Below are 17,024 nucleotides of genomic sequence, written 5' to 3' on the forward strand. Positions count from 1 at the left end.
AAGGTCTTCAGTGTGTGTGTGTGTGTGTGTGTGTGTGAGAGAGAGAGAGAGAGAGAGACAGAGACAGAGCAAGCACGTTAGAGTTTTTTTTTTTTTAAGATTTTATTTATTTATTTGACACAGAGAGAAACAGCAAGAGAGGGAACACAAGCAGGGGAAGCGGGAGAGGGAGAAGCAGGCTTCCCACTGAGCAGGGAGCCAGATGCAAGGCTCGAAACCAGGACCCTGGGATCATGACCTGAGCCAAAGGCAAATGCTTAATGACCCAGGAGCCCCAGAGCACCTTAGAGCTGTAATGAAAATTAGATACTACCTAAAATCAATGATTAAGAAATATTTGAATAAGTAGTGGTACAATGCATCTAATAATGCTGTTCTAGTAGAACATACAGTTCAGACAGATATTTGTGAATAAAATAGTTAAAGGGCAGGCTAAAAACAGCAAGCATAGTCTGATTTCATTTGTTTTAACTTTCATATTTGTAAGGGATTATAAAAGGCTGACTAGGTAAACAGATCAGTTTGCCACTCTCCTTTGACCATTTTTAGCTTTCTATAATATATAGCTCTCACTCTAATAATTTAAAAAGTAAGTTAAATCTTCCTAATAAATGAATTGCCAATGAGAACAAATCATCAAAGACTGAGATGTGGTCATGGTTCTATTCTGGGGAACCTGTTGATCATTAATTAGAGAAAAATGCTGAAAATTACTCCAAGCATCTGGCTAAAGAGGCCAGGGGCAAAACACAATAGACATAATGAAATCAAAAGGAATCAAAAGTGAATCAGTAAGATAGAAAAATCCACAGACTTGGTAAATATAAGGGCTGATTGAAAGGTTTGTGAATCAGCACCTCTGGGCACCTGGACAAAGTAAGATGGAGAAACCCGTTTTAAAAACAGGTGATACATAAATACTAGGAAAACGGGCAGGAAGAAAATAGTCCAAATGGGTTCAGAAGTTCTCTCTCGCCTATAAAATCATGCATTTATTTTGCTTTATTCTTTATCTTCTCTATTTTTTTTACACTACACAAAATATTTTTATAAAGAAAAGTGGGAAAAATGGTTGTAACCACAGATAAGAGACTCTTGACTCTTAAGATTTCTATTAATACATTGAAAAATATGGATGCAGTCATCAGTTACCTAGAAAACTCAAGGGTGAAATAATAATTTGAATGAGCTAAAAATCACACACTGTAATGAAAGAACTCATTGTCTTCTTCCTAAATAATGCAAGGTCCAGATGGTTTTATTGGGCAGTTTTTCCAAATCATTTAAGAAACAAATAATTCTTTCATTATATAAAGCTTTTGAAGCATAGAAAATAAAGGAGAACTTATACTAAATCTGTCAATTTCATATCTCTGATATAAAGCCAGACAAACAGATCACAAAATAGAAAACTGTGAACCCTAATATCATATGTAAGTCTAGATATGAACCACATACAGCAAGGTATTAAAATACTAATATACAATAAACACATTGCATTTATCACCAAAATACTAATACTGTGCAACTTTAGGGATTCTATTAATTCATTTCAGTGACAAGGAAGAAAAAACATGATCATCCCATTAAATTAAAACTGGCACTTAATAAAATTCAACACCCACTATTGGTTTAGGGAAAAAAAACTTGTTAAGTTAGTAATAGAATAAAACATCTTTAATTTGATGAAGAGCATCAGAAACACACAGAAAACATACTTAGAACTGAAACACTGAGATCATTCATTCTTATTTTTTTAAGATTTTATTTATTTATTTGACAGAGATCACAAAGTAGGCAGAGAGACAGGCAGAGAGAGAGAGGAAGGGAAGCAGGCTCCCTACTGAGCAGAAAGCCCAATACCGGGCTTGTTCCTAGGACCCTGAGATCATGACCTGAGCCGAAGGCAGAGGCTTAACCCACTGAGTCACGCCCAAGATCATTCTCATTAAAGACCAGTAAATCAACTGTGCAGAACACTTAGGAGGCCAATGTCTTATCCATTAGGCTACTGGGGCTTCTTGTGCAGAACAATTAGAATAAAGGAACACCACAAGAACAGTCAAAACAAGTTCATCATTGAAGCAGAAATAGCAGATGAAATGAGAAGATCTGAACAATAGAAACAAAACTCGTAAGAATAGACATAAGGCGAAGTACTTAAATTCTTTACGAAGAAAACAATAAAATTATATTGAAGGATCTAAGGCCTGAATATATGTTAAGTGTTATTATTAAAAAGGATCTGTTTGGGGTGCCTGGGTGGCTCAGTAGGTTAAAGCCTCTGCCTTCAGCTCAGGTCACGATCTCAAGGTCCTGGGATCGAGCCTTGCATCGGGCTCTCTGCTCGGCAGGGAGCCTGCTTCCTCTCTCTGCCTGCCTCTCTGCCTACTTGTGATCTCTGTCTGTCAAATAAATAAATAAAATTTTAAAAAAAAGGGTCTGTTCCTCCCATATGATTAATCTAATGCAAACCAATTTAAACATCAATAAAAAAAAATTTTTTTTTTGACAAAATGAGTCTAAAGTTTACCTGGCAGGAAAAACATTCAGGAAATGCTACAACGTGTACTGAATTATAGTATTCTTGGGAACCCATCTAATTCAAAGGTAAAATTAAAACAGGCATAGGAATGGACAAATAGATAAATGGAAAGAAACAAAGAAGCCTAGACCTATAGTTTTGTTTATGTTGGAATTTGCCAATAGGTGTTATTTCAAAGGATAGATCATAGACACTTTAAGAAAAAAGTTGGCCCACCCTATCAGAGCACATACTGAAATTCTAAGTGGATTGATGGAAAAGTCTTCAAAAACACAGTGTAACTACTGGAAGGAAAGATGGGGGAACATTTTTATAATCCTGTGATGCAGAAGAGCTTCCTAACCAGGCATAGTAACCACCACAAATGAAAAGACTAACAGATTTGGGGTACCTGGGGGACGCAGTCAGCCGAGCGTCTGACCCTTAGTTTCAGCTCAGGTCATGATCTCGGGGTCGTGGGACAGAGCATCTATGGGGCCAGACCTCAGGCTCCGTGCTCAGCAGGGAGTCTGCTCGGGATTTTCCCTCTCTCCCTCTTCCCGCCTCCCCATCACATGCATTCTCTTTCAGATAAATAAAGCTTTTAAAAAATTATAAACTTCTGTACAACAAATTTGAAAGGAAACCACCAACAGGAAAAAAATGATTGCTGTTTTTATGTAATAGACCAATAATAAGTATCTGTAATATACAATGAATACTATTAGATCCAGAATAAAAATTGACTGAATAATGATTTGCCCCCATCACTGGACAAATAAGCAAAGGACACAGGCAGTCAATTCACAGGAAAAAAAGAAACAAAAAGAGTTTGTAAACTTATTTAAATGTAGTCATCAACTCAGAAAAGGTAAGTTAAAACAAAAAAACCAAGATACCTTGGCTTTGCCTCTCACATAGCAAAATTTGAAAAGATTTCAAATAATAACAGAGCTAACTTTCCTGAACACTTATTATATGCTATATTCCAGAAACTTCAAACCTAATTCATTTAACCCTCATAAAAATCAGTGGGGGTAGGTATTATCATTCCTATGATGCAGACAATAAATCAAGTTAGGGAGGTTGGTTAGTATGTCTGTCCAAGGTCACCCAGGGAACTGGAAGGAGACCCGTAATTAGAATCCAGGTACTCTGGGGTCAGAGTCTTTGCTCCTCATTACTATATTTGGAAATAGGTGAATGACACAGAAGAAGTAGGGAGATTATAGTATCTATCTAGCTTTTCCTAAAGAGTTCCTATGGACAACCCCATGACAGGAGGAAACTGGTGAAGCATGGATACTATGAGTTTGTATCTTCTTCCATAGGGACAGATGGTTTCGGTCATCTAATGCACCACGGTAACTTGGCCTCTTTGCTAGAAAGAAAATGAGCTATGACCATCTGAGTAGTGCTGTGGGTAGACCGTGTGATGGTTCACCTGGACACATTCAGTGTCTGACTCACTTTGCACATGGTCCAAAGTGGATACCTGGTCATTGCCAGCTCTCTGCTATGCACGTGGTCATACCCCCCTGAAACCTCAGCCTTCGTGCTCCCTGGCAGAATGGGGAGCATCATTCAGAGATGACCAGGTGACGTGTCACTTGGTAGGATGTGACTTGGAATCCATGTTAATTTGTATTCGTACATTTGAAGTGTTGGTTCCTTCTTCCCCTTGACCTTTAGCTCTTCTGAATCGTAGACAGCCAGAGAGGAGGGAGCCAGCTATGGGCCAAACATCTGATGTGGGGCACTGATGGCTAACAGACACAGGTACTTCCAGTAGGCACCAAACATTACAGTTGTGGGGGCGGGTCTCCTCCCTGTCCCTCTGCATCCACCTTCAAATGTCCATATAGTTCCTCTTTTCCTTTTCCCATCTCTTACTCTCTTTAATCCTTGACTTTGTTCTTTCTCCTCCCTTGGTGACAGCCCTGACTAACAAAGTGGCCGATTCCTCCTGGAAGATATCGCCTGCTTTTAAGACAAAGGTGTTAAGAGCTGTAATGAAGCAATGCTGATGGGTGTAATTTTGACAAGAAACAGTTATTTTGGCAAAGATGCTTTGGGCCAGCTGATACTTTGAGGACTGTTTGTTGACACTTAAATCTATATGCCATCTTATTTGGAGTCATTTGAAGTCCTAAATAGAGTAACTTAAAATAGTAAAACCTAAGACACTAGGGAAATTGCACTGCTGCAAAAATATCTATGGAGAAATAAAACTATACCAGACAAAATTCCATTGGGACACTACTGACTTAACATTATCAGAGAAATGGAATGAGCAGAGGTACAAGAGACAAATGACTGTATTGCAGTTTTTGTGTGTGTCCTTGTCTGTGCAGATATGTATATACATATGTATCTATACACACACACACACACCTCCCCTGCCCCCCGGACTAAATCTCAGCATTGTAAACATGCAAGGAGTAAGAAGGTGTGTTCTTCAAATTTTTTTCATCTTTTTAATTTTTTTTTAAGTACAAATTCAAAACCAGGAATTAGATACAATTTTATTTGAAAAGAAAACAGTCCCCAGACTCTCGGGAGAGTCTTGCAAAACAGTCCTGACACCTAGACCACCATTTTGTTTTGTTTGATGGAAAAGTTAATTTCAAATAGAACCATGTATTTTCATTTAAAAAGTGTATTTAAAACTGCACAGCTTGTGGTCCAATGGGAACACCTCCTGCTTCTTAGCATATTTTGAAGTAGATCGAATAGAGTAGGAACATTTGATCCATTTCAAAAGACATTTCACACTTATTTGCTTAAAATGCCCTTTAAATATCAACAAGAAGGCATTAAATCCCTGGGATTCAGCTTGAAACTGTAAATTGCACAAGGAAATGCAGGAGAGAGAGCATTAGCCTACACGTGTTTTGTCAAAACAGAACTTTCAGATTTCATCGCAAGCAGTTCTGGATTTTAGCAAGTCACATGCATTTTGTTAAATCTCCCCTTCCTCAATTTTTAAAAAGATTTCATTTATTTATTAGAGAGAGAGCGAGCATGCCTGAGCACGAGTGGGAGTGTGTGGGTGGGAGGGGCAGAGGGACAAGCAGACACCCTACTGATCGGAGAGCCTGATGTAGGGCTCGAACCCCCAGGACCCAGAGATTGTGACCACATCTGAAGGCAGATGCCTAACAGACGGAGCCACCCAGGCTCCCCTTATAATCTAAAAAACAACTTCACTGTAATCTTCTTGAGGATGTGTCCAGTTTGCATGCTTTCCTTAATCGTGACTTGCCATCACTTGCTACAGGGCCCTATCCTTAAAATATTGTACCACTATTCAGCATATTCCAAACTGGCACTAAAAAGAAATCATCTAAGAATAGCTTTAGTCAACAGGGCTGACAGCAGATCAGAGAGCGGGAGCTATGGAGAAAGAACAGACTCCCTGCTTGGCTTTACATTATAATCATCTGCACTGGGGCAGGATCCTCCTCACCCCAGAGGGGACCAGATTCTCCTGGTCTGGGAGGGGGGCCTGGAAATGGTTACTTTGTAAGCCTTCAAAGTCACCATAATTGGCAGCTGAGTTGGGAACTGCTGAATGAAGCTCGAGTCTATACGTGTTAAAGGTCAAAACAAAGCGATAGACAGTAATTGAATTTATCCCACCTGCCAAAGAGACGGGATAGATATCATGTAAAGAACATTGTATTAAAGAGAGGAAAAAGCCTATAAAAGAAAGGTAGACACTACATGATAGGATAAATGAGTGGATGATTCCATATTTTCTCTAATAATTGTTTATGTTTTCATCATTCCTAATAAAGACATGTTTTCCTTAATGGTAGTGTTTAGAAATTCAAAAAAAAAAAAAATCTCATTCTTACTAGATTCTGGCTCAAGTGATCTGTTTGCAACTCTGTTTCCATGAGGACCAACCAGTAAGTTGTTTATATTCCCCCTGCCTAGTTTCCATGCTGCTCTCCACAGTCTCCCGGAATGAGACAAATTCAAGCTGCTTCCTCTGGGGGGTGCATAGTTATAGGATTATATATATATTTCTGAACTCCCAAGCCTGTGTGTGAGGACATGAATGCGTATAGACACGTGGGTGTCTATACTGGCCTGGTGGCCAGTGTTGTTAGCACAATATCACACAGGAGACTTCTCCATACACCCCTTCCCTTTGTAACTTGTTCTGGCCCTGTGAAGTCCTCAAATGCTTCAGCCTCGAGTCAACTTGAACAGGACTATCAGAAACTCTGAAAGACCCTCACATGCGATCTTTTGTTGGTAACACTGAAGATTGACAGATGAACACTTTTTTTTTTTTAAATCCAAAAATGATTTGGGAAAACTTGAACAGCAGGTGGAAATGGCATGTGTTGGAGGGCGGAGTGGAAGTGGGTATTGGGGAAGAAACACAGAGCTTTACAACCAGACAACATATGAACTCTATTCCATTAAGGTTCTATCTACTATGATGGCTAATTTTATGTCTCAACTAGACGGGGCCACGGGGTGCCTGATGTTTGGCTAAATATTGTTCTGGGTGTGTCTGTAAACATCTTTCTGGATGAGATTAACTTTAAATATAGAATGATCCAATCAATTGAAGACAAGAATAGAACAAAAACAAGTTGAGTGAGAGAGAACTCTGCCCCCCCGGGGACATCCATCTTTTCTGGACTCACTGGGGCTGAAATACTGGTTCTTGTGTCTCGTGCCTGCTGGCTTTCAGGCTGGAAATATACGTCATCTGACCTGGGTCTCTGGCTTGCCAACTTCAGGGTTTGAGGCTTATCAACCTCCTTAAACATGTAAGCCAACCACTTAAAATAAATCCCTTTAGATGAACAGATAGATATAGACAGATAGATGTATCTTAGAGATGCTAGTTGCCAGTACTGGTATCTTACAGGTGCTAGAACAATGACAACAACAAAACCATTTTTGTATAGGCACTGATTGGAATACCAGTTCTGTTTCTACCCCACTCTCTCCACTGTGCCCCGCTCTCTTGAGGATCCCTGGGAAAGAGGATTGGCAAAGGTTAGAAATTCTAGAATGGTGTATCCTAAGAGGAGTAGAAAGTCTTTGCATATATGTTTAATTTCTAAGTTGACTTACAAATTGGGAAAGTGGTAATCCCAGTGTGCCATGTAGATGTGTCTCAGCTTATAAGCAGATGTTTGTTCCATAGGCCTGGGACCAATTATTTGTGTGACAGATTGCAGGGGCCTGATGAACTGTCAGTGCTGTATTTCATTCATTCTTGGATTCATGTTATTATGTCTCTTTTTTTCTAGTTGAGATTGTCCTTTTGAGCTTAATTTCTGCATCTGGTTTCCTCAGACCAATTTGGAAAAATTAGGCCAAACACTCAATTCTCACTAAGACAGCCAACTACTGATGAATAAAATATTTTTGATCCTTGAGTGGAGCTTACAGAAGTCCAACTCTCTGGAGCTCTATAGTGCAATAGCCCTAAGGGAATGTGACATGCGCAATGAAAAACAGCTTTATGTTCCCTTTCCAGACCCCGAATGCCTGGGCTCAAATCCTTGAAACCAGATTACAGAAGTTCTGATTATATGCTAATTTTCACACCTTGGCATAAACTGTCCTTATACGTTCTTTCTCATTATGTCTAGTCAGCCCCTGAGTTCTGATACTTGCCCTTCTTTTGAATTCCCACGGCCATTAATTACCATGTATGCAACTATCATTTTATACCTGGGTTGTTGTCTTACCTTGGTCTCTGACCTTTTTTCTAACTCTAACATCCTCTGTGTTAACAACACTCGTTAATTTTCTCGACCATTTTATTATGTTACTTTCCTATTCGAAGACTTCCCATGGCCCCGTATTCTGCAGCGCTGGCAACCAATGTCATCACCTATCAAAAGGACCCAACTTTGTATTAATTTCCAGGGGATAACTTTCCTCTACTCAGACTGGTCCAGAAGCCTAGGAGTCCAGAGAAGAAGAAAGATGGGGGCCCTAGAGGACAGAGGCAGAAGCGAAAACAGCGTGGACAACGGAGGAGTTGAGTATGGTTGGGAATGCTGAACGTGAGTGGAACAGAGGGGATCGGGAGGGGGAGTGACAACAGGTGAGACTGGGGAGGCAGGCAAGAATGATGTCCATCCCGGCAGGACAGAGTGTTCTTGCTTTATTACGAAGTCAGCACAGAAGAACTCTAACAGGCCCCTGTGCACTTTAGGAAGGAAACTCCATGAGCGTTGCTGAGAATGTGTTGGAGGCAGAAAGGTTAGTGTAGGGACAGGTGGGGAAATGAAGAGAGGGAGGACCATGCCCTCGCCAAGGACGGACACTCATCTTTTTATCTCCAGCCCTTCCACTGAGCCTGGAACTTAGTAGACACAGTTAATACATATTTGTTGCACTGAATGGGAATTTCATATAGCCTCTCGGACTACTCCACACTTGGTTCCCTCCTAATTTTCTAGTTTTACCACATAATAATAAAGCACACAGTATTTTCCCTTTTGTTGTTCATTCCTTGATTCCCAAGTGGGGATCATGGCCCAGTAGACACACCATGGGATCATGGATTTAGACTGACTCAGGTTCTAATGTGGGGGCTCTACCCTTAAGAACTTTGTAAACTTGGCTGAAGTTGTTTTCACCAGATCCCAGCTTCTTCTTTTCAACATTGGGGATCAGGATACCTGTCTCATGGTGTTGCCATAGTGATCCAAAAGGATAGGACAAGTACACAGCCCAGAGTGGGGTACCGGGCACTCAATGCTGTTTTCCTTGGCCTCTTCTACCTCCTGTCCTGCTCTCCGTAGTTAGATGGCTCTGTTATTCAGCAAACAATAGTGTGAATCTGTTCTGTGTAGAGCAAGGTGGTAGGTCTGCACACTGAAAAAGAAATAGGATAACTTTCTTGTCTTTCAGGAACCCTCAGTATAGCACAGAAAATAGTATTCCTTCTCCAGCAAAGTAAGAGACTTCGGAGAAGGGAGAGAATAAATACCCTACGACTGAGATAGGAAACCTGGGGAACCCTTCCTGGGCCCCTTGAAGTGAGGAACAAAAGTGCAATACATCTTTGTATCCAACACAGCGTCTCGAATGATGCTGAATACAAGCACGGAGTCCATCAGTCAGTCCCAGCGGACAGATTAACGCAGTAAACCCAAGGGATCGCCTTCCTTCCCTTCCATCCAGCAGCTCCCCTTGAAATAGACACTAATCCCTAGCCCTTTTCTCCTCTGTCCTGATGCTCTGCTTAGCCTCTGCCCCCATAATTTTCTCTTCAGGGGTCTTCTGCTGTGCCCCTGTAGGGGACTGATTTGGGCACAGGTGATATTATCTCATACCTGTGTTTTTGTCATGCTGATAACCCTGCTATTTTTTTAAAAGATTTTATTTATTTATTTGACAGACAGAGATCACAAGTAGGCAGAGAGGCAGGCAGAGAGGAGAGGGGAGAAGCAGGCTCCATGCTGAGCAGAGAGCCTGATGCGGGGCACGATCCCAGGACCCTGAGATCATGACCTGAGCTGAAGGCAGAGGCTTAACCCACTGAGCCACCCAGGCATCCCTAACCCTGCTATTTGTAAGTGACTTTGAGTCCTGATGTTCTTCGTAGTAATCATGAAAACAACACAGGCCAAGAGGCTTGCCCTCTGGTGTGAAGATCCAGATTTCTATTCTGTTACCTTGCTAATGACCCAGGTTCCTTCCAATTATTTTATCCCGGCTTAATTAGGAGCCCTTGCCCATGATGGAGAACATCTCTGCCTTGGAAAATTAACTAGCTTGTACTAACATTATTGGATGATTCCTGTTCTGGCCAGGACACCTGTCTTAACTCTCTGTTCTGTAGTGAGGGACAGACAGGAAGGAATCTGCTAAGTGTGATGCTCAAATGTCTTTAATAATCATTCGAAATTAATAAGTAAATTCTTCCTCAAAGATCAGACAAATAGCCATCATTCAAATACCTTACATTTTCCTCTTTTTCCCCACGACACCTCTATCCTTGGCCGTTTCTCCTCTCCGTCTTCGCTTCCCTACCATCACAATCGACTTGTCCTAAACGCCCTTCTTGGCGGGCTTTGCCAGGCTAGTTAATTTGCTAAGCGATTTTAGGCTAATGTGTTCCTGAATGTCAATACCTCACAGTGTCCCTATCACTCATGCCCTGTCTCCCAAATAATGTGTATGTTAACAAGGAACTTCTGGAAGCACGCTCTTGTTATCCTAAATGAATAATTCCATTGAGGCTGGTAGAGCTGCTATTTGGGAACTTCTGGGTCTCCATTTAAAGCTCCAAATTAGGGCAGTTTAAATCTGGGGCTCCCTGAGCATTTATAGACCTAGCAGCCCAGTTCTTCTTTCCCTGGGGAGAAGGGTGTGGCCTCCAGGTAGGAGGTGCTGTGTTCAGACCCTCGCAGAATCTGGGCATGAGGAAGCCAAGTCATTCAGGGAAGTTACTGAGGGCTGGGGGCCTACACTTGGGTTCTTTCCCTAACAACAACCAAAGTGTCTTTTGTCCTTGGTGAAACTCAGTTCTTCTCTGTCCAGTAAAGGATCTCAAAATTTAGCTCCAGTTCCAAGATCCAGTGCTTCCCCATGCTCTGGTCACACTCTGTCTGCACAGTGGTGTACACCAGACTGTTGGGGTTCACTACTGTCTTCACCACTTTCCAGCCCTGTGACCTGGGGCAAGTTTCTCCATGGTCCTGAGGCTTGACCTCTTTTTTGGGAAAACAGCACAGCCATAGAACCCATTCCACAGAATCCCATAGAGTTGAACAAGTCCATCTCTGTGCTCGGCATGTGGCAGGAGCTATGTCAGTCCAGAAGAGCTATTCCTCATGTCATTGTCATGGACGTCATCATAGGGCACCGACTCTAACTGGCCAGCAGTCAGTGCCTGCCTTGTGAGGCTCTGCTGGGGACCTTCAGGCAAGAGGCTACCTGACCTGGTCATGTCCATGTGCCAACACAGACTCTTGCCGTATGGTGTCAGCATCTGATCTCTGACTGCCGGGGAAAGGAACCAGAGGGATTAGGGCTTAAATCTAAGAAGCCAACTTACTTTACGCAGAAGCCCCCAGCTGGAAAGAGGAACCCTAAATCTAGTCCTAACAGAAAAGCTAGATGGAAGAATAAGAAAGATCACTTGAGAGGAAGAAGGAAGAGTTGCCTCGACACAGAAACGCTACAAACACCCAGTGACGTTCCAGGAGGGAGCCCGGCTCCCTCTCTTCACTTCTTGGATGTGCCATACTCGAAATCTTTGTAGGATCCTTTCCTTCGAGGATTCCTATGGGACTAGTTTTCCTCTCACCTTCTGCAGGGATTCTCACCCTCTCTTCCCAGTTTCATCTAACCTCTTAGTTACTCATCACCGGGGCAGTCACGTCCCGCACGGTAGGTGAACTCCGGACGTAATACGCCTCCGCTTTGAGAGCCCAGCTAGGCTTCTAGACTCTGTGTGAGCGTCTTGCACTTAACCAGCTTCTCACAGTTGGAATGAGATGTGATGGCTGAGCCACCTTGAAGAAAGTAGGCATGCTGCATTGACCATGAGGAAATCTGGCTTTAAAAAAGTCTAGGGGTCCCTGATGGCACAGGTGTTGAAGTGTCTGACTTCTGATTTTGACTCAGGTCATGATCTCAGGGTGGTGAGATAGAGCCCTGGGTTGGGCCCTGCACTCAGTGGGGAATCTGTTTCAGATTCTCCCTCTCTCTTTGCTTCTCATGCTCTCTTTCTCTCTCTCAAATAAATAAATAAATCTTTTAAAGAAAAGTCTAAATGCTTCTGTCTAAAATGCTTTGTAAACTAGAATATTCTATAGAAATAAGGTAGCAACAGTAGTGCATTCTGCTATGTTAAGTATAGTGTTCTCTGAATCAGTTGGGCACCCCAAAACAATGCTCATTTTTAACTACTGGAAGAAGAGACATTATTACATCACCAAAGGTGAGATTTTACAGAATTGCAAATCTTTTCTCTCTTGGTCATTCTGTCTGGTCAAATTATCATGTGCTAATTCCGTAGCCATATTGTTGCTGAACACTGTGCATACCCTTGCAGACTGGAGGGGATTATCTCAGTCCATACTATGGCCTTCTTACTCCTGTTACCAGGGATGGAGCCCTGTTGAAATAAATCTGGTGAATGTTTTCCACAGGATCACTAATACCCTATAAAATTCCACAGACATAGCTGTATAAGGAAAAGAAAAAAACTGAGTTTATATATCTTTAAAAAATTAAATTAGTGGGGAGCCTCGGTGGCCTGGGTGGCTCAGTTGGTTAAGTGTGTGTCTTTGGCTCAGGTCATGAACCTGGGGTCCTGGGTTGGGCCCTGCATGGAGTGGGGGGGTTCCCTATTCATCAAGGAGCCTGTTTCTCCCTCTCCTACTCCCCTGACTTGTGTTCTCTTTCTCTCTCTCAAATAAATAAATAAAACCTTTTAGAAAATCAAATTAGGGAGCTCAAGTTACCAGCATATTTTAGTCAAAGCAGCCATTATTATAAAAGGCAATATTTAAATTTTTGATTTGGGTGAATCAAAAATATTCAACACAAAACCTTAATTTATCCAATTAAAGCTTCTATGTAGTTTTTAAGACTGAGATTCAGATTAGATTAGGTCAGGTGGACTCAAATGATAGATGAGCCATCTCTCCTGATCCAATCAGCAGGAAACGCTCCCTAACAATCACCTGCATCTTATAGGATCTGCAAGGAGCAGATGGGATTCAGATTTCTAACAGGTAATGTCACTGCAGTGGTGTCTCCCCTTTTCCAGATGCTTTCCCCGGGGTTGGGGTGGGTGGGTGGGGGGAATTGGGCTGTTAGAACTACACTTCAGAGAAGCCTGGTTACTGTTTCCATGAGTCAGATCAAATGGTGTTTATCCTCCATCGATCAATATCATCTTGTTTGAACTGATTGAGTCATTTAGAGACACATAAGGTAATGACAACAATTGTGCAACAGTACCCAGCATCCTCCCCAGCCTGCTGAGGGATGACAGTGTTTTAAAAGACAGTTATTGAAACAGATTTGTAACATGAACCGGCTGTGTGATGTAATGAACATACACCACCACAGGCCACCCGGTGGGTTTCGGGGAAAAGGGCATTGGGCTACTTTAGCTAAGAGTTTCCTTGAGCAACATTCTCTGAAATAAAGCATGCTATGTTGTGTTTTTGTTGCTGCTGTCTTTTAATAATAATAGAAAAGAAGCGGTTCTGTCTTTTTGTCTAGAACACGGTTATTCTTGGTGACTAATCAGAACTTTTATTATTTGTGTATAGTTTTTGATTGACTATATCAGTAGAGTTTTTTTTATTATTATTATTCTATCAGTAGAGTTTTGACAGAGCAGCTACTAGGTAAGTTTGGAAAGCCTCTGGACATTTTTCTGAAGATTGTTACAAATAGAGAAATGGGAAGGGGAAGAGAGTTTCACTGAATTCCTACTGAACGCCAGGGACCGGCTTCAACTGTTTTGCTGTGTCATCTCATTCAATCTTCACCGAATTCTGCAAGGTGGCTTCTACCCCCATGGCAAACTCAAGGAATCTGAGAGTCAGGGACATTAAGTAGTGTGCCTGAGGCCACAGAGCTTGGGGGCTTGGGAACCTGCCTTCCAGCCACCCTCTGTTGGGAGAGGAGTCCAGTGTTCTTTCTAGAATGAATTTGCAAAGTGTCTAAAAGAGGCATGGGTCCTGTTTGATGGAAGACAGCTAGACCTTCAGGCTCCTCAGATGGTTTCACTGGTGATTTCAGTGGGTTCTGGTTTTATGAACACTGGGTGTGAGCTCTCGAAAGGATTTATTCTTTCTTAATCTGCATTCTGAGGAATCCCTTTCTGAGACATGTTAATAATAGACATTCCTAAAAGCCATTCTGTTGTAAACGAAGCGAGGAAACGAAACATCTCGCACTGCCCAACGCGCACCAGAAATGCATACATGTACACCCACAGTAACGCCCCAGTGCCTGTGAAGACAGTTACAATGGTGACACACTTGGGCTCCGGGGTCTGTCCACCCGGCTGGGAAATCCGGCTCATTGTTCCCCACCTGGGTGATGCTGAGTCTGCGAGGTAACTAATCCCTGCTCAGTTTGCTTATTAGTAAAATGTTATAATAGTATCTACCTTATAGGACTATTTTAAGAGTAATATAGACGAACCCCTGGAAGGTGCTGAGGATGACGCTTGCCCATATAAGGCTCAACCAACATCTGTCATTGTTAGTTTCACTCCAGACGTCCACGTGATAACAAGACCTGCTTTAAAGTATCTGACTGCCTTTCCTCCACTTGACAACGGGGTCACTTTTTTTGAGCCACACTTACGAACATCCACTGACTACAGGGTAGGAAATGTCACGTTTGAAACAGCACAAGACAATTTGGGATTAGCCCAGTTAAAAATAATAACTAAATATTCAGCGTATTCCTATCCATCATGTCAGTTTGTATTTGCCCACTAAGTCTTTTTTTTTCTTTTCCTCTCTTTTTCCAAATTTCCTTCCCCTTCCCTTATACCCGATAAATAATAAATTGGAAGAGCAAACTGTGAGAATTATCTCAAATGGGCACTATCAATAAAATTCCAGAAAATACGGCCCTAAAATGTGAACCCATAAGTCGTCTATTATTCTGTATTTAGCAGGGGAAGGTCTTTGCCCTGCAACAGGTCCGTGTTTATTCTAGAGATAAACAGGTCCGTGTTTATTCTAGAGAACTCACTGTTCTCCCCAGACCTCTGTTCCTACTGTGTATGCTCCAGCACATAATCATGAAGGATGTTTCAGACCAGACCAACACACCTTTGAAGCTTCTAAATTCTAACGAAAGTTGAGCTTGTCAGTGTATATTTTGCAAAACACTAATCTTGCACAGGGCACAAATAATTCCGTGTTCCTTCCCTTCTGGAAAATAAGCAAGACATAGCTCAACAGTCCTCCTGTAAACACTCTTGTTTAACTTGGAGCCCGTTCTCCTTGGAATTCATTCTCGTAATTGTGGAACAAAAGTATTTCAATCAGAGTTGAAGATTTCTGGCAGGAATGGATATTCCTGTTACGTGCTCTGACACCTTTCTTAAGATACAATCGTGGCCTGTTTTGGTTGCAAATCCTCTTTCTGGAGTGAACAAAATGATCACGGGAAAATATATCCACTGCAGTACCGTCGCCCAAACCAGCCCGAGAAAAAGTTCTAATAATTAGCTATGCCCAAGGCTGAGATTTTAACACATTCAAAGCCAGTTATTTTCCATGTCTGTTTTTGTTTTCTTTCTTTCTTTTCTTTTCTTTTCTTTTCTTTTCTTTCTTTCTTTCTTTCTTTCTTTCTTTCTTTCTTTCTTTCCTTCCTCCCTCCCTCCCTCCCTCCCTCCCTCCTTCCTTCCTTCCTTCCTTTCCTTCCTTCCTTCTTTCTTTCTTTCTTTCTTTCTTTCTTTCTTTCTTTCTTTCTTTCTTTCTTTCTTTCTTTCTTTCTCCTTCCTCCCTCCCTCCCTGCCTCCCTTCCTTTCTTTTTTTCTTTTGCTAGAATGAAAAAGGGAACAGCTTAAGGCGTTCCTTTGGTGAGTAGGATTCTGGCCAAAGAGATAGCAAGAATCCACCAAGATGACTTTGAGTGGGTTTCTTTTCTTCGGGGTTTTGTGTTTGAGATTTTGGGTGGTTGCGAAGGGCAAAGGAGAGGGAAGGAGAGAACTGAAAATACGAAAGCTAAAGTGTGATAGGAATTACGACCTACACAGAGAAATCAAAATCTACCACTGATGTTAATGCTCTTCTTGTAATTACATTTTGTATATTTCCGGGGGTCCTAGGACCACAGCCCACAGTCAACCCCAACGCTCCCAGCTAAATAAACTTCTCATAAACGTTAGCCGTACTCTTGAACCCAAGGCGGTAAATCTACTTTTTTGGCTCAGAAATAGATAAAATCAAGGACCAGAAGAGGCAGCCATTTCATTCTGAGATTATCTGACTCTTGAAGTATATTCTCTTGTTTTCAGGTTGCTCCATTAGTATAAACCCAGCCAGAAAGCTCCCTGCATTAGGCAATAGGATAGAAGCTCTTCTTGCTGTGTTCCCACTGAGCCACAATGCACAGTTTCACAGAGTTGAAGCAAGAAATAGCCAAACACATGGACCGTACCTGAGTGATTGCAGAGGTCCCCGCCTGGAAAAGGTTTCCTTGATTGTGGCGAGTTCAACGTGTCACTCTGGTTATGCTCTAATCAACATATCAAACTCCAAAGGTTCAGTGGCTTTAGGTTTGGTTTACAATTCCTGGGAGTTAAACTTTAACTCGCCCTGTCCCTTGCATCCATACAGCCCTTTGACCAGATAACTGGGTCACGGCGGCCCGTAGAATCTACAAAAGGGCCAGGCTCCTTAGTGGACAACATTAAAATATATTTTGTGTTAAAAACCGTTGATGTGAATATTGCTTTGGAGGCTGTTGTCCCGAGTTACGTGTTTTAAAAAGCGGAACTCACTGTAGTTTGGGC

At 41.9% G+C, this 17,024-nt stretch overlaps 1 protein-coding gene across 3 annotated transcripts in view; it reads right to left on the minus strand.

Moving 5' to 3' along the window:
- A1CF (APOBEC1 complementation factor) overlaps positions 1 to 16,752 on the minus strand; it is a 79,379-nt gene extending 62,627 nt beyond the window's left edge. For 2 of the 3 annotated variants that reach the window (XM_044239521.1, XM_044239519.1), the window contains exon 1: positions 16,670 to 16,752. The gene's annotated coding sequence lies outside the window, so the exon portion shown is untranslated. Of the gene's footprint in view, positions 1 to 9,192; positions 9,282 to 16,669 lie in introns of those variants that run through there. The other variant, XM_044239520.1, reaches the window with a different exon arrangement.
- Positions 16,753 to 17,024: the final 272 nt, after the last annotated feature.

The sequence above is a fragment of the Neovison vison genome, chromosome 2 (assembly GCF_020171115.1).
Source record: "Neovison vison isolate M4711 chromosome 2, ASM_NN_V1, whole genome shotgun sequence".
Classification (NCBI taxonomy): Eukaryota; Metazoa; Chordata; class Mammalia; order Carnivora; family Mustelidae; genus Neogale; species Neogale vison.